General features: G+C 42.6%; 1 protein-coding gene across 2 annotated transcripts in view; it reads right to left on the bottom strand.

Moving 5' to 3' along the window:
• The window catches only part of CDH12 (cadherin 12), a 652390-nt gene that overhangs the window by 433371 nt on the left and 196103 nt on the right, over positions 1-22916 (bottom strand). For both annotated transcript variants that reach the window (XM_081918186.1, XM_081918185.1), the window contains exon 2: positions 4768-4845. The gene's annotated coding sequence lies outside the window, so the exon portion shown is untranslated. The remainder of the gene's footprint in view (positions 1-4767; positions 4846-22916) is intronic.

The following is a 22916-nucleotide window of genomic DNA, read 5'->3' as shown; positions in this document are numbered from 1 at the left end:
GTAGTGGAATCTGGAAGGCTTCCATCTTGGAAGCTGAAATGACTGCAGCACGCCGAGCTTAGGGTTTGGTCCCAACTGTTTCTCAAGTGTTGGATATGAGAAAAGAAATTCTTGATAAAACATTGGGATATGGTTTGTTCCATAACAAGGAACTTCAGACTCCACATTTGCCATTGTTCCAAATGTAAAGATTGGCCTTTTCTTCCTTGTTGAGGGAAAAGCCTGCAGCACATAGAGGTTTTCATATTGCCCTACATTAGTGGCCCCTAATCACAACATTTTAAAATATAAAATGAAGAGCTGTTTACATTAAGGTGCCTTAAGTTCATAGAATCATAGAATCATAGAGTTGGAAGAGACCACAAGGGCCATCGAGTCCAACCCCCTGCCAAGCAGGAAACACCATCAGAGCACTCCTGACATATGGTTGTCAAGCCTCTGCTTAAAGACCTCCAAAGAAGGAGACTCCTCCACACTGCACCTGTGGATGGAATTCCTCTGCTGCTGGAATTTGGCCAGCAAGACAGCTGCTACAGCTTCCAGTGAGTTGGGGACTGATTCTGTTTTGAGACTAATGCTGACAGCCTGTGTGCCTAGGTGGTTCCCACTGGCTCTACTTGTAAAACCAAACAAGTTATTTAAGGTCACCACTTAAGGTCACCACTTAAAAAAAAATCAATCCTATCTGGAGTTAGCTTTGTCTAGCTAAAATCATTTCAGTGATTTTAGGTTTGCCTAACTCCAAGTCACTGAAGGAAACTGAAATTACAAAACACTTAGACTTCCTGCCAATCAGAGCATCCAAGAGACATAAATATGGAAGTGTAGGCGGGTTCCCACGAGGCAAGACACAGCAATAACAACAAGAACCTTTATTGAACTACGTAACTGGACAACAGGGGCAAAGCAACTGCTTATATACCGTACATTCCTGAAAGCCTGGGCCACTCCCACTCCCAACATGATTTGCTGTCTAAATTTCCAAGCTGTGAATCACGACTCAGAGTTCAAGGGCCAATGGCAGAGGCCCAAATCCTGAAATGTTCTGTGATTGGACATCATGTATCAAATCAAAACACAGGAGCTCAGAATCCTTAGTCCAGACTCAAGCTCAGGCAAACACAGACCACTGTATGCATCAGAAATATTATTATGAAAACTTCCTCAGTGACTCTGTGTTTAAGCAGATTCATACAATTAGCCTGCTCCTCCCACCAGTTGGTGGTTATTTTCAATGCATGGTTAAACAAATATGACACTCATTTCTCATTATTTATTTTTATGGTTAGTTAACCTTTTTTGAACCACTCACAGCTCCAGCTATGGTGCAAAGTCAGGCTTACACTTCCGCATATGACTCCAGAGCTGTGCTACATACTGCCTGCCCTCTTCAAGAGGGACAAGACACAACTGACCCCAAAGAGCAGCTTTGGAATGGTAGGAACTCTGGACTAGACTTGTGGCATGCAGAAGGGACTCCTTCAACAGCATGGGTTTCAAAGGCTACAACGTTACAGTTGATTCATTGCCACAGTGGCTGGGTAAGATGGCATGAGCTTGACCGTACAGATAGAATTGCATTCCTTCCACTCATACTTGCATTTGTACATGCAAGACAAGCCTGGAATCTGTTATTAAGTGAATATTTTGGAACCACTAAACCAGTCTGTATAGCACTTGCTCTATTACAAAATGAGTGTAGGTTTGGCCCACTGCTTTTCCTGGGGAAAATGCCATTTCCTGCTAAATCAGAGCAAACATCAATCCACAGAAAAACCCATTGACATCTGCTCTGATTCAGTGGTAAATAGTGGGTTTTCCCAGGGGAAATCAGTTGGACGAATGGAAGTGTGGGCAAGCCCATGACCAGATCTCCTTTACACGTAAACTGGGCAGTGGAGTTTCCACTTGCCCCTTTGTTGTTCAGGTTTCCCCCTGCTTTTGCCCTTTCAAAGCATGGTGAGCATAACTGATGCAAAGCACTTAAGGAGACACAGTATACAAAATACCCTTAGAGAAGAAGCTTTGGACACAATCTGATGTGGGAAGTACTGTAATGGAGTAACATGGAGTACTATGGTGCCTTGGTGACACAATTAAATCCTATGAAATGTGGAAGGTAACTCAGAGCTAGATACATGGCTTCTTTAGATGGCTGTCCAATTACCTTCACTTTTAGCTTTAAAGTCCCCTTATTTAGTGTTAAAGTAATACATTTTCAATTGGGTTCCACCCCCCTTTTTTCCCTCCCTTCCCCAACAGGCATGCATCATTGTTAATTGAGGGAATCGTTTTTTAAAGAAGAAGAAAAAAAAAACAAAAGCAAATGAGGAAAAAAAGCTCAACACCTTTTATCCCCAAACAAAGATTACATGCACAGCAAGTTGTAATCCTTGGCTTTGCAGTATTGCTTTACAGGGTTAAGAAGATAAATGTTCATTGCTTTTAATCCTCCCCATGATTTATGAGTCTCTGGGTGTCCTCACTCCCCCACCCTGAGCATCTACAACTGTGTGCTGGTTCTGCCTGCTGTTTAAATTACAGAGACATCTATAAAGGAAATAGGGGATTGTTGTCCTACAACAGGGCAGCTTCTTCATGCCTCCCGCAGCATTCCTCTGATCGTAAGGAAGCGATTTCTCTGCGTGAGTATTGCATTTTATGTTTGAGGGGATGGGAGAAGATTATCTCAAGAGTGGGTGGCATTATGATGCCCTGGATGATCACTTGTCATGCTAACTTGAAAGGAACATGACTGGGACAACAGCTGCACAAGCTGAAGAAAAACTCAGCTGAAACCGCCCAACTTCTATTGTTCCAGAACCCACTCTGCATTCTCAGCTACTGACAGGATAATTAAAGGCTAAGCGAGATTGGCCTGATGTAAAGGAACACACCAACACATACCAGCTCTTAATCGTACAATCTTATTCTGTATTAGAAATGCTATCCATTCACACTCAGTTTTCTGCTGGTCCCAAAGAAAGCAACGTAAGGGAGAATAGTGCCAGGTTGAGGGCAGCGTGAGTGGATCCCCTTGCACAGGGTGCTGAGCCGAGGGATAGTAAAATAGTGCACTTGGGAGCATGCACAGAACAGAAGGTAAGAAAGGGAAGATGCTTTAACATAGTGTTTCTCAACCTTTTTCTGACAGTAGCCCCCTTCCGACCTTCCTTCCTTCCTGTGCTTCCCCTATAATGTCGAGTTCTATCCTCAATACCCCTTACAATATAGGGCTTCTTATCAAACAGTGTGGAGTTTCATCCATGGCCTCCCTTGCAGGACTGAGGTGATCCCTTCCTTCACTGTCCCCTTAACAGATCCAATAACAACAAGGTCTTTTTTATGTATTGTTGTTCTCCTCCTCCAACTTACGCTTCAGCCACTGCATTTGTTTGAACTTTAGCCTCACAGTTAGGACCATTGACACTGCACAAATGTTGGCAGTCCCTGTTCTAAAGCACCCTTCTATCTGCAGATTTTAAAGGAAAGAACGGAAGGAATGCTGTCAACAGCTCCCATGCCCCAGCATCAAAAGCACACAAAAACATGCAGGCAAAACTCATTGTACAGTTGGATTCTGTAAGGAACAATTCAAGGAGAAAAGCAGCACACGGCTAATAAACAGGGGGAAGCCAATGATTGTCTTTCACTCCCTCGGAAACTCAGAGGTACGCTTCTGAAGTGAGATGCATCCCATTTGACAAAAGCAGTGCCTTATAATTATGACAGGAAATGTACCATGAAAGAGCTCCGAGGAGAGGGCCATAGCTCAGTGGTAGAGTGCATGCTTTGCATCTGCAAGTTCCTTAGTTCAGTCCCTGCCTTCTCCATTTAAAAGGTTCTCTGGCAGCAAGGCCAGGAAAGATCACTGTCTGAGAATTCAGAAAGCCATTGCCAGTCACAGGCAGCACGAGGCTAAATGAACCCATCGGTCTGATTCAGTGGTAGACAGTGCTGATGTTTATAAAGGAATTTGTGTCCTTTCAGAAATATAAACACCCTGTGAAAGGACGTTCATTTCCTCCAGGCTATATATATATATATATATATATATATATATATATATATATCTGAAGAAAACACATGGAACAGAGACATATTTACACCTGTTTCAAAAGGAACCAATCACTCGCATGGCTCTGCTGTAGTGTTCCTACTCTATACATATTTCCTGAGTTGAGACAGGCATTTACGCACGTTTATCACATCCTTTGTGCCATGGTAACCTCTGGAGCATGTGTATCTGGCGTCAGGTTTATGACATTTTGTGAGAAGCAGTAAAAGCATATGAATATATGACACACTAACACAAACATAAACTAGGAGCAGAAATACATATTGGGTAAAAATACCAGGTGTGTTGGTGACTCTCACAAAATAGCCTTTGGATGGTGCATTGAATACATGGTCAATCCATGGACTCCCATCTCGAGGCCAGTGGCATTCTGGCATCCATTGCCATTTTAGAGGATATTGGGAAAATTCATTTTCAATATAAATATTAAATAAATCTTCTTTAAAGAGAAAGGTCAGGATCCAAAGCAGCATGGATCAAGGCCCATGTCCTCTCCCATGCCACTTGTCAATTGCCTTTGAAATGGAGACGTTTGAAAAATATTTGTGATGTGGCATAAGGTGAGGGACCTGCTGTTGAACAGGTGCAGGGGTGTGCTGTAACATCTAACCAAGCGAGTACAAACCTTTGGAAACACCAAACAGTATCTACATGCCAGCTGATATTTTAAAAAACCTTTTGTTTCCTACCTGCAAAAGTGATTTCACACCCAAGGTCTCAGCAGCACAGTTTTAACTCCTCACTCGACCACAGTTGGTAAGGTTGATCTGCCAAAACAAATGCAAAAGAACTTATTAAAAATGAGAATAAAAAGTTAGCAATCTCCATTATTTCCATGGTGTACAGGCCCCGTGACCTGCATTCTGTGTTGGATTTGTCCACCCTTATGTATCTTTCACGTATCCTTTTAGCATTCCTCTTCCTAAAACGTTTCACTTACACCAGAATGTTTCCTGCCCATGCTCATCTTCCTCAGATCTGGCTTTAGGAGAACATCTATTTAGCAACTAAAGACGTATGTGTGACATTAACATATGAGAGTGCTGGAGGTGAAATAGTTAAACAGGTTATCCAATCAGAACCCAGGGGGTGGAGTCAGAGGGACTATAAAACCAGCTCTGGGAGGGGCAAAGGGGGGAGTTCGTTGGGAGTTGGGTGGTTGGTTGGAGTGGGGGTGAATTGGGATAGAGTCTTTGGGTAGGTTGAGTTAGTTTAGCGAAATAAGCTGAGTCAGGAACAGTTAGGGGCTAGGAAGACAAGTAAATATCTGAGAGGTGGTGAGTGAGAGCAGGTAGCAGAAGTTATAGGTCTGGATAGGCACCCCATGGTTGTAATTGACTGATACAGTTTATGAAACCACACACTTGTTAAACTGCAATAAATAAATAGAGGTTTATGTTCCAATTTGACCCTGACTGGACTCAGTATTGTACCAAGTAGGGCCTGGGTGGTGGCAGCGAGAAATAAAGTGGTGGCACAGGGATCAACAGACAGTGAAACATCTGAGGACCCTGTGTGATCACCAGAGTATGTACTCACCAACCCCGTTCTAAACAGGATTTGGGCCATTCTTAATAAGATTTTGCCTTGTTTGAAATTTCTTCATACTTCCTTCATAATTGTGACATGTTCTTTGTTATGTATGAAGGCACTGCTAGGCCTTGATGCCTCCTTGAGCTGAGGAGACTCATCTACTTGACGAGATACTAGAAGGATTCTAAAATGCTCCAGTGGTAATGTTGGTGGCTGGCAGGCAGCCAATCCCTGCTGAAATAGGGCCAGTGTTATAATTGGCTAATTGCATCATAAAGGTGACCTATCACAGGTGGTGGTGGGGTATTGCCTGGGCCAGCTTAAGGTATATATTCTGGGCCAAGTGCCCAATCATTCAATCTTGTGGTACCCTCCCTTCAGATGTCAAGGAGATAAAGATCTACATAACTTTTAGAAGACACCTGAAGGCAGCCCTGTATTGGGAATTTTAAAAATGTTTAATTTTACTATGTTTTATATATGTTGTAAGCTGCCCACAGTAGCTGGGGTATAGATAATATCCCCACCCCTTGCTGCTGTAAGAAAACCATTTGAGCTTAATCTTGGTGCTCAGCTAGAAAAGAGAAAAAGAAAAAAAGCTATTTACAGTGGTACCTCAAGTTACAAACGCCTCAGGTTACAAACACCTTCAGGTTACAAACTCCGCTAACCTGGAAGAGTTACCTCGAGTTGAGAACTTTGCCCCAGGATGAGAATGGAAATTGTGTGCCGGCGGCGCAGCAGCAGCAAGAGGTCCCATTAGCGAAAGCTAATGGGACCTCTGTTAAGAACAGTTTCAGGTTAAGAACAGACATCTGGAACAAATTAAGTTTGTAACTAGAGGCACCACTGTATGTGTGTTGCATGTGCAATATAACATTGTGCCACCAGATGGTGAAGTGGAGTCCCATTTTTCTGTATCTCTTTTCCCTGTTTAAATTAACAACGCTTTAAACTGAAATGCTTCTTTCATATGTTTAGATCCAGCCTAGGCCTCAAGTCATGATTGAACCCACCAACACTTCATACTTTGCCTGAGAAGGTTCCTCCAAAGTCCACTGATATGTTATTCTTTGTTCATTTCTTTAAAAAGCTTACTATAAAAAGTCATGCCTGTATATTTCCTCTGGTTCTTGAAGAACATTGCACAGGGAACTAAGTAGTGCAACCACTGACAATTCATGCAATAGAATGGAACATGCTTTACACTCCGATCTTCCCAGAACCTGTGAGATGCTTCTAGTTATGGGACAATGCCAAAGAGTGGTACAGTGGTAACTTCAGTTAAGTACTTAATTCGTTCTGGAGGTCCGTACTTAACCTGAATCTGTTCTTAACCTGAAGCACCACTTTAGCTAATGGGGCCTCCTGCTGCTGCCGCATCCCCAGAGCACGATTTATGTTCTCATCCTGAAGCAAAGTTCTTAACCTGAAGCACCATTTCTGGGTTAGTGGAGTCTGTAACCTGAAGCGTATGTAACCCGAGGTACCACTGTATTCTCTTACCATACAAGCAGCAGTAATCTCTTGGTGTTTTCAGATGTTTTATGTCAACCGTTTTTCATTTACAACGTGTTAAAGAAATAAGCATGCAATGAATAGTATTATGGCTAGCCCCATAATGACCTTCTAAGATTGGAATCACATGCTGAAATTGGAAGGCTGCTTTGGACTAACATATGTCAGTGAAGTTACATGAAAAATAATGCAGTCAGAGCCCTTACATTTTTCTCAAGTTCATAGAAAAGCCATGCAGACACTTCATTTTAGTGAGGATAACTGCACCAAATGTCACTTAACTGAATGCCCCTTAAAAGTTTGAGGTGAGTCTGAAGATGCTTGGTTCAAGCAACTGATGAATTTCAAAGAAGAGAAAGTTCCAAGAAGACTAGAAAAAATTATCAGGGGTGTTCATCATGTTGTTTTTGTAGATGGTTGTGGCAACCTCAAGAGAAATCTTCTTTTTAGGCTAGGTTTACAATAATTTTATAATTAAGGGTCTAAGTTCAAACTACATTGAACCGTATGAGATTATTTGCACTGGCTCTCCTCTTCTCTGATCGTATTTGCCCACGAATGCCTTGATTTAATAACAATTTTCAGAAATCACAACTTTGTGTCCTTTTGAATGGCTTATTATTATTATTATTATTATTATTATTATTATTATTATTACCAATAACAAGGACATATTTTCAAGGAGTACCATCTCCCAACCCCCCAGATGGGTTGTCCACAGTGATTTGTGGGTGTAAACACTTACTGAAGAGGAAATCTACAGATATTTCTAACATGGGAATACTGCAGGTTAGTAAATATTTATTGAGTAACATCTAGCCACGGAAGTGTAACAGTGAATGAGTAATATCATTCACAATTTATCTTTCACTACTATTTGATACAACGTCAGCATATGAGGCCTGTTTTATAGGACTGTTAATAGTATAAAAAGCAGGCTACAAAAACAGATTAGGAACAATAGCAATTCAGCAGCAGTATGCACAACCAATACTAAATGCTCAGCATTTTGCTTGGAAAAGGTGATTTCGGCTAATATGTGCATTTAAAAAGAACACTCATGAAATCTTGCCTTAGGAGGTTACTGTAATTTCCCCATGCTTAGTTCCAAATATAACTGCATTCAGTCACAAATTTACTTATTTTTAAAGACCCAGACTGAGAGAAAAGACACAGTTTTGTTCATAATAAGATATGCAGTTGTCACAGTGTTGCTATTGACCAGAGAGACATAGGCTGGTTCTAGAAACATCAAAGAAATGATTCAGTTAAACGTGGACTACACTATGTGTTGAAAACCCATAAACTGCTGTGAGGGGAACAGTCTGATCCTACTGCTCCCTAGCAATCAATATTCAGATTGTCTCTGATCCTGGAGGTAGCATATAACTATAGTCACTGATCTCCATGAATATCTGTAGATGGGATCATCTTAATAGATGGTCCTGGTTGTGGGCAGGCTCTCAACCTGGTTCCTCCCACCCTGGCGTGGGTGGACCTATCGCACACATGCCGGGGTGGCACCACAATTACCCAGGGCTATTGCCCAATCATTTCAAAGGGTGGTAGTGGGGGGAATATAAAAGCAGCAGCACGATGTGTGCCAGGCTCCTGCTTCGCGTTGTAGCCACATGGGCAGAGTCTCAACGAATCTGATCACTTTTAAAACGGTATGCGACTTCATGGCTAATTCTTCAGGTTTGAAGTCCATATCATGATATCAGTTTCATAATTTTTGACCTGGCAATATATCACAAATCATGATGTGTGCTAGGGTTGGGTGATATATTGTTGATATACAGTGGTACCTCTGGTTACGAACTTAATTCGTCCCAGAGGTCCGTTCTTAGCCTGAGGAACCACTTTAGCTAATGGGGCCTCCTACTGCCGCCATGCAATTTCTGTTCTCATCCTGAGGTAAAGTACTTTACCGGAGGTACTACTTCCATGTTAGCAGAGTCTGTAACCCAAAGTGTTTGTAACCCGAGGTGTATGTAACCTGAGGTACCATTGTATTGTGAATCATGATGCGTGTGTGCGTGCATGCACACCATGCAAAAATCACAATGCAGGAAAAACCGTGAAGACAGCCAGTGCCTCTATATAACTCCATCCTTATTTCAGACATTGTGATATATCTGTAAATCATGATGTTTAGCTGGTGATATACCACAATACTGAAAACCAGATATTGCCCAGCCCTAAACACTCCCTCTCTGCTCAACAAATGATCACTCTGGGGTTGGCAACCCCAACTTATAAGGATGCCACTCTAGAATGGCAACTCCATGCCTAGCATGCTGCTACTATATGGAACGTTCTGCAACTTCATCGGCTATACGTTTCATGCAGGCTCTTACATGCCACATGGAACAAATCAAACAATGTTGTGCTCCAGATTGCCATAGAATCATCAAATCATAGAATTGGAAGGGGCCCTGAGGATCAACTTGTCCAGCTGTTTTTGGACTACAACTCCCATCATCCCTAGCTAGCAGGACCAGTGGTCAGGGATGATGGGAATTGTGGTCCCCCAAAAAACTTGAGACCCAGTGATCCAGTCCAAACCAGGAATAAACCATTGTCCCATATGGGGATTGAACCTCCAACCTTGGCGTTATCAGCACCATGCTCTAAGCAGCTGAGCTATCCATTGTCTGAGTACTTTTATTACATTAAACATGAAGGCTTCCACTTGAAATGAATAGCGACAATATGTTTAAACTGGGTTCTTATTGTGGCATCCATCTCCTACATTAATGCTGGAACATTCTTGCTATTTTTGACTACTGTTAGCATGCAGCACAGGACCTCTTCTGATTCCTACTTGGCAACTTGAGTGGCTTCCTATTGTTATTGACTTCAAAGAAATGGAAACGATTTGTAATGTCATGTAAGGGCAATGTTTGCATACTGCAGAATGGATCAATTCATTAACTGGCTTTTTCTTGATTCCATTTGCAGCTGGGTTATTTGCTTTGTAGAGAAGAATAAAATGTATACCAAAAAATAAATAAATGGACTTTTAAAAACCATTTCATGGCAGCGTGCCTTGAATCTACTGAAAACTCAAGATTATAAAAGAAACTGTGAGTGATGTTGTGTTTGTTAATTCATCAATAATGACAGTATGAAAGAAAGCTCTCTGAAAGAAATGATCTAGAATATACACTGGAGCAATCCAAGTTTATCAGAACAATTCTCAAACACAGTGCATAATGGATGTATTGCTGTCAAATGAACACAGGAATTCTAAATCTTAAACTTTTGTATTTTGTCTTCCTCGATTTGTAATATAACGTTAAAAGTGAGCGTGTAGAGTTATAGCTGGATATGTAACGCATTAACATATTTTGCATCTGGTCTAGTGTTTCTAAACTGGGAAAAAACGGTAAAACAAATTTGGAAAACCTACATATTTTGGAATGCTCCTCAGTTCAATTTAATACAAATACAGCAGGCAGGGATCACTTAGGACAGAGCATAAAGCAACATTTTGCACAAATTCACATTTGGCAAAATTTGAATTTGACTATTAGAGTTGCAAATCTTTTCAGCCTTTGAAGCTTCCCTAGGTCTTTTTGGTAACTGTGACATGCCTGGGGGATGTTGTGAGTCCTTTCTGCTCTCTTCTCACCCTGGCACCCCATAGGGTCACTAGATGAATGGAATTTTGCTGTAATCCTGTACCCACTTACCTGAGAGCATGCCCCATTGAACTCAATGACACCTACTTCTGAGCAGACACAATTAAGTTGTTAACATCAGTTGTCTCAATACCCCAGGTTTACCTTCAGGGCTAAAGGTAAAGGGACCCTGACCGTTAGGTCCAGTTGCGGATGATTCTGGGGTTGCGGTGCTCATCTCGCTTTACTGGCCGAGGGAGCCGGCATACAGCTTCTGGGTCTTGTGGCTAGCATGACTAAGCTGCTTCTGGCGAACCAGAGCAGCACACGGAAACACTGTTTGCAGTTCTGCTGGAGTGGTATCTATTTATCTACTTGCACTTTGACATGCTTTCGAACTGCTAGGTTGGCAGGAGCAGGGACCAAGCAATGGGAGCTCACCGCGTCGTGGGGATTCAAACCACCGACCTTCTGATCAGCAAGCTCTAGGCTCTGTGGTTTAATCCACAGCGCCACCTGCATCCCTACCTTCAGGGCTGAACCCACCTAAAAACACTATAACAGTCAACAATCCTGCTGCTCTAACTGCTTACCATGATACAGCTGTGCTACTTTTCATTTTCCATCTGCTCAGTTCCTTAGTGTCAGACAACAAACCCATGCAAAAGAGTGAGCACATGAGAAAGTCAAGTTAGAAGGAAATTTGAGGCCATTGGCAGAACCCTAAGGAAGTGCACAGAAAGGAAGTTTCCTGTACCCTATTCCTTATCATGAATTATGGTGAATTATGAATTATTGAATTATGGTGCTGGAGGAGACTCTTGAGAGTCCCATGGACTGCAAGAAGATCAAACCTATCCATTCTGAAGGAAATCAGCCCTGGGTGCTCACTGGAAGGACAGATCATCAAGCTGAGACTCCAATACTTTGGCCACCTCATGAGAAGAGAAGACTCCCTGGAAAAGACCCTGATGTTGGGAAAGATGGAGGGCACAAGGAGAAGGGGAAGACAGAGGACAAGATGGTTGGACAGTGTTCTCGAAGCTACCAGCATGAGTTTGACTAAACTGTGGGAGGCAGTGGAAGACAGAAGTGCCTGGTGTGTTCTGGTCCATGGGGTCACGAAGTGTCGGACACAACTAAATGACTAAAGAACAAGAACATTCCTTATCATCTGTCACACCCCAAAATCTCTCCAGTGGGTTTTCTGGGGGTTTCTGTGGGAGGGGAGAATAACCCAAAATCAGGGTGCTTGAAGAAGTCAATATTTGTGTGATCTATTGTGAAATGACCTGATATGCACCTCCCTGCCTAACGTGTGCACTGAAATTTAGCAATCCACTTGATTTTTCATTTCCGAAATGTTAGATGCAGTCCTCAGCTTAGAAAAAACTTAACCTACATACAAATGTTGTTTCTACTTCGTTGCAAACTTCTGCGTGGTTTGTTCTTTTTAGTCGCAAAATAATGCAGAAATCAGACGGCAAGTTTTAGCAATTCGTAGTATTGCAAGACACAACTTACTGAGTGTCACAGAAAGTGAATCATGCTCTTAATATACATAAAATTTAAATGCTCTTCAGATATAGAAAATAAAATAGCCAGTTGTTAGCTGATTCTATGAATATTAGTATTAAAAAATATGTAAAGCACTACCATCACCTGTAATCAGCCCATAACTGAGCTTTTCATTAATATAAATTGTATATTCCTGCTGCTAATAGACCCAAGTAAAATTCACTTATTGGAAATGGCCATTTATTTATCATTTTGCATAACCCATCAGTAACCTTATTATTAGGAAATTTAGTGACACAAATGAGCATGCTTTAAGAAAGCCCACTGCCAACAGAGCTCTAATGACCAATTTCATTTGCGGCGATAAAACTGGAGGAAATTTCTCTGCCTAATAATGAATGACCCAGTTTTCAACCCGAAACATCTGAAAAGCTATCACACCTGAGCATTCTGAAAAACCAGAGCTGGATTTTCTGGCAGATTATCAAGACTACAGACAAATTATGGCAGTTAAGTAGGCATTTGTGGTTTCATTTTCTCATTGCTACCAAAAAATGGAATTTTGATTATTTTGTCTTAGAGGACTGTTGTTAGGTCGAACAAGAGAAAGATTGTCATTGAGCTTGCTGGTTGGGTAAGAGATAACCATAGTTGTTGCTATCAAAGGGTTAAAAGAGTAGCAGAAACGCTCTAATCACTGAGCAGCTGGAGGTCATTAGGCTTCCAGGAACATGAGTCTGTATAAATAGTCCCCCTGTTTGTTTGTTCTTCCCCTTCTCCCTTTGGGTGTGTGTTTTGCTGAGATGTGTGGTTCGTCGCCAGGATTGTTTTTTGGTGTTTTGTAAATAAACCTTATTTTTGATTTACAAACCGCATGCTCCAGGACTCCTTTTTGGGAAGATGCTGCCTCTCCTGCCCTTCTTAGCTGCTGCGCGAAATCCTCTGCCGTGGTGAGACTTTTAAAGAAGGAAGTGCACTGGGCTTTTACATTAAACTAATTAAAGTTTAATGGGACAGGTTATGGATGTTTGTACGTCAAGAAGGAGATAAGGAGAGCAGTTCAGAGTGATTTATGCAAGGACTGGAGTGAAGACAGAAGCGGTTGCCGACAACGAAAGCCTCCAAAGCAGCTTGAGTCCTGCAACGTGCCTAGAAAAGTTTTAAAGAGGCACTGCGCAGTTTGTACTCGCTGGAAGACGTCTGATTCCTCAAGGAGCCACCTCAGCAGCTGGGAGACGGTCTACAGGTGTGTGAGTATCGTTCCCAAGCCCCAGGGAGGATGGCAGAGTCCCAGGAAAGTTTTACTGTCCCGTTTACGCGACTCAATGGGAAAAATTGGCAAGATTGGAAGGCTAGAGTAAGGGTTTGGTTGCAAGCAAAAGAGTTGTGGAGCTGTACTGAAGCACCGCCTTTACAGGCAGCTGCAGACGCGTCTGCAGAAGCCAAAGCAGCAGCAGCAGCTTCACAGAAACGCGACAGGAAAGCCCAAGGTCTACTAGTTTTGGCAGTGGGACCAGAGCAAATGCCTTATGTTTCTGAGTTAAAGAACACGCATGAGGTCTGGACGGTTCTGCAGCGGTTAAATTCCAGAAACACTGCGGGGGCCAAGATCCATGCTACAAGATGTTTGTTTGATTTGCGTCTCCAACCGGGAGCGTGTGTGAAAGAACATATTGCCAAAATGGTGTCTGCCTTTAACCAACTAAGGCAGCTGGGCATTCCTTTCTCTATGGAGCAGCAGTCATACATATTGTTGTCTTCTCTAGATAAAAGCTATGAGACTCTAGCTCTAACTTTGGAAGCTATGCCTTCAACTGAATTAACCCTTGAATACATTTCTTCTCGGCTTGCGGATGAACAGGATAAAAGGCAAAGAGAAAGAGGTTTGTCTTTAAAGGGGAGTTATGCTGTGCCTAAGAGTGTTGATGCTGAGTTTGAGCACACAGTAAATGCTTTTGCAGCTAGACACTGTTTTCGCTGTGGTTCCCCTTCCCACCTAATCAGGAATTGCACACGTGAACCTGGTCAAGACAGCAACAAGGCCGTTACCCCTAGTTACCAGACAAGGAGTTCCAGGGGACGTCGAAGAAGAGGAGGAGGTCGTGGCTACTCCCACAGCACACAGCACATGGCTTCAGCAATGGCGTTGATGCAAGGGCGTGGCCAAGGCAGCAATCTACGCTGGTTGATCGACAGTGGTGCATCTCACCACCTGGTGGCGCCATCTAGTGTCCGTTTGCAGAATTGCAGACATTTGCAAACCCCTAAAGTTGTGACAATGGCAGATTCAACTAAACGTTCCTTAGAGACTGTAGGCACAGTGTTCTTAAATTGTTTGCAAACAGAAATTGATGCCTACGTGCTAAAGGGACTGAAGGGGTGTATTTTGTCTGTGTCAGAACTTGATAGAAATGGGTTTAAAACTGTGTTTGAAAATGGGGTTTGCACTATTTCAAAGAATAACGTATCTCTTTTGCAGGTGGAATGCAGAAATGGGTTATATTATTTTGAGACAAGTCCAGATGAAGTTGAACAGGTTCATGCTGGTTGTGTGAACACGCCTACCCATAATTCTTGTGTTCATTTATGGCACCGCCGTTTAGGGCATATTAATTTTCAGTATGTTAAAAGGCAACCTGAATTATCAGAAGGGTGCAAATTGAACAAATGTACTAAGTATTTGGATTGTACTGCATGCAAAAGTGCGAAGGTTCATAGATGCAGCTATCCCAGTTCAGATAGGAAATCTGACAAAGTATTCCAACTTGTGCATATGGACCTATGTGGCCCAATGCCTGTTGCTAGCATGGGAGGTTCGAAGTATGCACTGTGTCTCTCGGATGACAAAACAAAGGTTACATGGTTTTTTCCTCTCAAAACAAAAGCAGATACTGCAGAAACAGTTAAAAATTGGGTTCATGCGGTAGAACTTGAATTCGGTACTAGAGTACTTGCTTTTCAGACAGACAGAGGGTCAGAATTTACCGGGTCTGTGTTGCAGAATTTCTTTAAGAAAAAGGGAATTAAGCATCGTCTGTCTACACCTTATTCCCCCCAAGAAGGAGGCGTGGCCGAACGTAAAAATAGGGTTCTGCAAGAGTTGGCAAACTCTATGTTGTTTGATGCTAAACTTCCTCAGAGTTACTGGGCGGAAGCCTGGCAGGCGGCTACTCATATTCTGAACCGAGTATATAATTCGGTAATTGATACTACGCCTTATTTTGCTTTATATGGGAAGAAGCCCAAAGTTAATTACTTTCGGGTGTTTGGATCTCAAGCCTATGTACTTATCCCAAAAGCGTTAAGGAAAAAGGGAAGTCCAAGGGCTAGGAAACTCATCTTTTGCGGGTACGAACCACATGCCAAATCTTGGAGGTTTGTGGACCCAGGTGGGGATACTACAAGAGTGGTCCTCAGTAGGAGCGCTGATTTTTGTGAGCAGTCCGGATGGACTCACTTACACGCTAACCCTGACATTTTGAGAGATGATTTAGGCATTCATGCTGAGAAAGAAAGTCCAGAGAGTGATGAGCCAGAAGGGGATGGTGCACATGGTTCAGATGCAGATTCTGATCAGGCACGAGGTTCTTCTCCTAAGGTAGAAAAGCCAGAATCTAGGAGTGCTCCAACTTCGCCAGTCAGTAGGCCTAGCAGACAGCAAAAGCAAAGCAGGTCACCTGCAACACCAAGCCCAAGGGAGGTATCTAAACGGAGGTCTTTATCCCTAGAGGCACGTCCAGACATAAAGTCTGAGACAGATTCTGACAGCCAACGGTCAGAGGGGGCACAAGAGGAGCAATTGCGCAGGTCAAAACGCGCCACGAAGGGCAAGCCGCCAGAGCGGTTTAAGGTGACAAGTGTATACGTAAATATGGCACAGTGTGAGCCAGAAAGCTATATGGAAGTACAACAGCTTCCAAGCTCAGAAGCCGTAAAGTGGCAGGAAGCAATGGAAAAAGAGATGGCTTCAATGAAGTCTCTCGGTGTGTTTACAAGTACAGAGCTTCCGAAAGGGCAACAAGCTGTAGGTTGTCGATGGGTATATCGTTTAAAGCCCACAACTACTGAAGAGTTGCAATATAAAGCCCGGCTAGTTGCAAAAGGGTTTTCGCAGCGCAAAGGTGTTCACTATTCTCAAATCTATGCCCCTACTTCAAGATCGGAGTCATTAAGAATGCTTCTAGCCTCTTCAGCTAAGAAGGGAAATAAGCTGTTTCATTTTGATGTCAATGTGGCTTATTTAAATGCAGACTTACAGGAGGAAGTCTATATGACACCACCACCAGGTTTTGAAGGAGACAAGCCAAACCAGGTCTGGCGCCTACACAAATCCATTTATGGGTTGAAACAGTCCGCCCGTAATTGGAATTCCTGCTTAAACGATGCTCTAGAGAGCATGGGGTTCAGAAAGAGCGCAGCAGATGCGTGTCTTTATCTAAAAGGCTCGGGATGTGAACAAGAAGCAGTTTTGATATTTGTTGACGATTTATTATACAGTGGAAAGGATGATAAACTTGCACAACAATTTGCCACAAAGCTTGGAGAAAGGTTTCAGATAAAATCACTAGGCAATGTATCTGTTTATCTAGGAGTTAAAATTCAGCAAGATGAAAATGGTAACTATTGGCTTAGCCAAGAAGCTAAAATCCAGCAGTTGCTGGAAAGGTTTAAAATGAACAACTGTGCTGGTGTTAAAACCCCAATGGAGTTAAGTTACACAAAGGATGCTCAAATTGAGCAAAAGGCAGAGTTCTGTAATCCCGGGGTTTACCAGTCAGCGATAGGCAGTCTACTCCACATTGCACAGTGGACTCGGCCCGATATAACATATGCTGTCAACATGCTGTGTAGACAAGCTGAAAAACCATCAATGCATGCTTGGCAAGGAGTAAAAAGAGTTTTAAGGTATCTCCAAACTACCAAAAGCTTTCGCTTAAAACTATCAGCAGAGGGCAGCACACAACTTGAATGTTGGGCCGACAGCAGTTGGGCAGATGCTGGACCAGATAGAAAATCAGTGTCAGGAATGGCGATAAAATTTGGAAATGCACTAATTGGTTGGAGATCAAGAAAACAATCACTTATAGCTTTAAGTTCAACTGAATCTGAGTTCAATGCGTTATCAGATATATGTAGAGAACTGGAATTTTATAAGCAACTGGTACAAGAATTGTTTGGAGAATGTTCCCTACCTATCAGAGTGTGGGAAGACAATCAACCTTGTATTAAACTAGCTAAATCAGGTCAATTCAAGGCGCACACAAAACACTTGGATATCCGTTATCAAAATGTATGCCAAAGTGTAAAACAAGGTTTAATTGAACTAAAGTATTGTCCAAGCCAAGAAAATCTCGCAGACGGTTTTACAAAAGCTTTGAGTCCGCAATCTCATAAATGTTTCTGTTCAGGTTTAAATTTGTATTAAGGTTGGTACAGCTCAGTGTTACGAGCGAGAGGGGGTGTTGCTATCAAAGGGTTAAAAGAGTAGCAGAAACGCTCTAATCACTGAGCAGCTGGAGGTCATTAGGCTTCCAGGAACATGAGTCTGTATAAATAGTCCCCCTGTTTGTTTGTTCTTCCCCTTCTCCCTTTGGGTGTGTGTTTTGCTGAGATGTGTGGTTCGTCGCCAGGATTGTTTTTTGGTGTTTTGTAAATAAACCTTATTTTTGATTTACAAACCGCATGCTCCAGGACTCCTTTTTGGGAAGATGCTGCCTCTCCTGCCCTTCTTAGCTGCTGCGCGAAATCCTCTGCCGTGGTGAGACTTTTAAAGAAGGAAGTGCACTGGGCTTTTACATTAAACTAATTAAAGTTTAATGGGACAATAGTGATGTTTGATGGAACAAATGAACATATTCCCTCTGAACCCTATGTAATAATAAGGGGTTTAAGACTGCAGCAACTAACCTTCTAATATTACATACATATTGTAGGAAGAATTTCCTATATAGATCTTGTTGATACCCAGCTTATAGAAGCAACAATGACAACCAATACAGTGCTTTGAAATACAGCCCTCTGCACATACATTTTAGTTTGCATTTAAATCTGAATTTCTCAAATCCACACTTTCTGAAACAATGTGAGAACTAAACACTATCATCCCGTGAAATTCACACTTACCCGAATTCTCCAGCCAAATAATGTTTACAAGCAGGCATCTATTGGCGGGGTGGGGAATGTGTATATGGAAATATTAAGTGAAAATAGCATATGCAAATATTAGGAGAAGCTGCTTGCAAGAAAAGTGTACATTAGTCAAAGCTGCAGACACAATGTGCTTAGCGGGGGGTATTCACACTAAAATGCTGAACACTCATAATGAGGGTGGTGGAAATGTAGCTCCATCAGTTCCCACATAATCCAGGGGGATCTTTCTGTCCTGCTTTCCTTCCTCCTTGATAGCTTGCTTGCCTTCCTGCCACTCCCTGAAGAAACAGCCTCTTTTCTCTAGATTTCTGCTGCCTTTTCCTTCTGCAACTTCCTTCTGCAGTTTGCAGCAGCTCACCAGCCCCAGCATTTCCAAAACAGCTTGTTTGAGCTGAGGCTACTCACAAGTAAGCAGCTGATCTGGTGGCTTCTGCATCCCATTTCCCAGATGGACATCCTAATTAATTGGGCATTTGTTCCCACCCACCCCTTTTGCCTTCTACTATTTCAGTGGCCTTTGGTGCACTGGATAACATTGGTGCAAATGCCTGTGTGATTGGACCCTGGTTCTATCGCCCATGAAAAGTGGTGGCAGCCTCCATGGTTCTTGCTTCTCTCCATTTTATCCACACAACTGTTAAGTTGTGGGTGAACAGCACTTGTTTATTCACAGGCCAGAACAGAACTGAACTGAAGGGTTCAGCCAGCCTGCTTATATAGAGCTCCACTACAACGCAACTGTAACAACTTTCTGTAACTATCCAATCACTGAACGTCACTTTCAATCCCTTATTTGCATATGTGGACCTGAGTGAAAACTATCTACAGTATCCCCCCTGCTGGCCCAGGGTGAGAACTTCAGTACATAACAACAGCAACACCATGACGTAGAGAAGTCTGAGAGACTGTGACTGGCCCCAGATCGCCCAGTGAGCTCCATGGCTGAATGGGGATCTGATCTCTGGCCTCCCAGGTCGCAATCCAATATTCTAACTGCTACACTACATTGGCTTTCTGTGCCCCCGTGTCTCCTCCGCCTCTTGGCAATGTGTCATGGACTGGTTGGACACAGAGGAATGTTAGGAGAAACCAGCTGGGAAACTCCCAAGGGAAGAAGGCTCGGAGCCAGGGAATTGGTGGTGGGACAATGATGAGTGGAGAAGAGGGACAAGACTGGAGGCAGGTGTCAGAAGGTGAAGAGGTAACAGGGCTTAGTGAGTGGGGTGAGTCTGTGACAGAGAGGAGTCCAGCTGGTGAAGAGGCTCCCCCTCCTGCCCCTGGTCTACAACCAGAACTAGGAGAGACATGAAGCAAGAGGAGCAGAGACAGGCACGCAGGTGCAGTCTCAGATTCCTTGGGGAAAACCCTGAAGAGAAAAGGACTTAGACGCCAAAGGGAGGTGGGGACTGAAGATGAGTTGCTGTGCTCATCAGGCCTAAAATTTTCTGTGCAGATCCTGGTTGTTGTTGTTTTCTCTAAAAAAGAGTTAACTCCACTAACTTCATGTGATTGACTGCTTGCTGGCTCGCTCCTGACAAAATGCTTAGTGCTACAAATATGTGAAATGACATCACTTTACTGTGAGTTTCACCACACCCACAATTGCAGGCCAATGAAGTGCAGTGGGTTTGGAGCAGTGACAGGGCATGTGATGAACTAGACATTAAAAGGGGAGAAATTAAAAGGTGAGTGGCTCCTATAATATCTCAATATTTTCCATAGCTACCCTGTTTGAAATGTCTCTCAGTAAAAATGAGTCTTTCGTACCATCCTTACTCTGGTCTGCGTAATAACCATATGGATTATTTCGTATTAAGATATATCAGCATAAGATTTCCAATTAATTGTGTGCTTTCCACACATCCAGAAATTCTAAAGGCTATAATTTCCCAAAGAAAAGAGAAAGCACAATATTACTTTTCCTCCCTCGCTATATTTGATAAAAATGGAATTTGAAGGCTTTGATCACAGGCTGATATTATATTATTTATATTCATAAGAAAATAGCTGTAACCAAGCAGAAAATATTGTTTGGCCAAAAGGAATGCTTTGTTTGTGATTGTTTCTAGCTTAGATTATTAATAATAAAAATCTATACAATCTTATCACCAGCCTTTGAGTGTATTCTTCCCCTCCTGTTTATGGTTCACAGAAACTGATCTTTTTGCCTCAGCATTTACACACTAGCAAGAAATTTACCAAATGATGAATAGATTTATTTATTTTTTACCTCATATAAACAGATATGCACACTGGGTTATTGTTAGACTGTTTTTAGGTTCAAAGGAAGAAATTTCATAAATCAAGCCTGTGTAAATTAAGCTGTTATATGGTTGGGCAGCTGGGATAGCTCAGACTGTAGAGTGTTAGACTTTAAATCTGAGGGCCATGGGTTCAAGTCCCACCTTGGGCAAAAGATTCCAAAAGACTAGAGGACTCTTGGGATCTCTTCCAACTCTATGATTCTCTGAAAGTTACATCAGATCCAAGTGCTGACTATCAGTGAAGCTACCACTGGCTCCTCAAGGAGTTCTGAATTTCTCTAGCTATCTGTAATGGTTATATGGGGTTGCTTGTGCGGAGGTTGCCGCCACTCCTGGCTAGGTAGCCTGGTTAAACCTTTCCTGGCTGGACAGCCCTTCACTTCGTGGCTGTTCAGTCGCTAGCAGAATCCGTCAGTGGGCGTTTCTTCAACTTCTTCCAGCAAAGAAGTTCTTTGATGCCAAGTCTACGCCTACTTTCCCTGTGCGGAAGTCTTCTGCGCAGGGTGGGTGTGGGTAGCGGAGGACCTGTGCTCTCCCCGCTGGTCTCCAGCGAAGAGTCCTGGAGCCCCCTCTCCGATTCCCCCATCTGCCCCCCTTTATCCCTGGTGTTACGCTGATTTCCTTCCCCAGCTGATGAGTCCCCTCTCTCCCTGCTTGGCCCTTCTCCGGCATCGCTTGGGAGCCCTGCCTCCACTTCTGGCTCCGATGTCAGTTCCCTGACACTATCCACCAGACATTACATAAAACAAAATTTAGAGTCAACTGGAGTTTTCTCCACAGAGTTTTCCAAAAGTAAAACTGAGGAAGAGTTACAGTGGAATATTACTCACGGTACTTTCATGTTTCTCCAGCTGAACCTGAAGAAAAGTTCAGCCTACACTTCAAAATTCTGCAAAATGCACACGCATGCACACCTCTTGAACTCTTTTTGTTCTCCAGAGATGTCCAGTGTTTACCATTTCTTTTACCTTAGCTATGATGTACCTAAGGTAATATTATGCTGTTCTTCTGAAGAAAAGAGCCAATTCTTAAATGTGCAGTGCTGTTTGTGCAGTGCTTTGTTAGTTTTTTGTTAGTTTTTTATTTTTTTATTTTTTATTTGCTAAGGTGCTTACTGTATGAAATGAAAGTGGATGGAAAATCACACTCCTGGAAAGAAATAGAATGGTGTTTTGTTTTGTTTTTTATCTCTGCAATTTGGAAATCCTTAGGCAGTTGCTGCTAATAGAAATCATTCATTTTCTGTGTATTAATTCTGGAGTACATAAAAACAATGTCACACGCCTCCAGACCATAAAGAAAGCCATTGTAGTCCGGGAGGTTTATTAACATTTATATGGGGAGCTTATAAAATTGGTAACATGTTATCTAACCAGGATACACACGGGCCTCAATAGATGCTGGATTAATTAATTCCCCTTGGCATTTTTCTCTAGACGCAAAAGTAGTATTCCAGTGCTGGTTATTTCTACCTGCCTGGGGCTAACTGTCATACTAACAAGGAGAGAAACTTCATGTTGAACTTTGTAGCCCACCTCTAACTTTTCTTACAAGTCACTTATTTGGGGAGCTTATTAGTAAATAGTCCTGAAGCAAGGATGACCTGTCACCTAATATTATAGAATAGATTCAAGACTTTTAAAAGTTGTGATAGAAGAAAGGAGCGTTGAATATAGCAGAAATCAAAAGAGCTGCAATAACCGAGAGATCCAATCTTTCCAAATAAATTTGACGTCTGCAGATAGCTAGATAGATGATAGAAAGCGAGAGACCAAATAACCTTGAACACAGGGGTGGTAGTCGGTTCTTTTCCCCTCCTCTCCCTTCTGCCTTCCCAGGGATTAGTTTGCTTCTTCCTGCCTTGGGATCTCTGTGGTCCTTTCCAATCCTGCAAACAGCACACTGGCAAAGCAGACCCCTGCAGATAGCGAGTGGAGGGTTCAGTTCTGCTCAGTTTGACTGCAGCATTCAAAGCAAAGCAATTTTAGAACCATCATGCTAAACTGGGTGACTAATAATAATAATAATAATTTATTATTTATACCCCACCCATCTGGCTGGGTTTCCCCAGCCACTCTGGGTGGCTCCCAACCAAATATTAAAAACATGATAAAACATCAAACATTAAAAACTTCCCTAAACAGGGCTGCCTTCAGATGTCTTTTCAAAGTAAGATAGTTGCTTATTGCCTTGACATCTGAGGGGAGGGCGTTCTACAGAGCAGACGCC

Source organism: Podarcis melisellensis (genome assembly GCF_964234715.1).
Source record: "Podarcis melisellensis genome assembly, chromosome: 7".
NCBI classification, from domain to species: Eukaryota; Metazoa; Chordata; class Lepidosauria; order Squamata; family Lacertidae; genus Podarcis; species Podarcis melisellensis.
The sequence above is the reverse complement of the archived record's forward strand: the minus strand, read 5'-3'. Positions and strand labels throughout refer to the sequence as shown.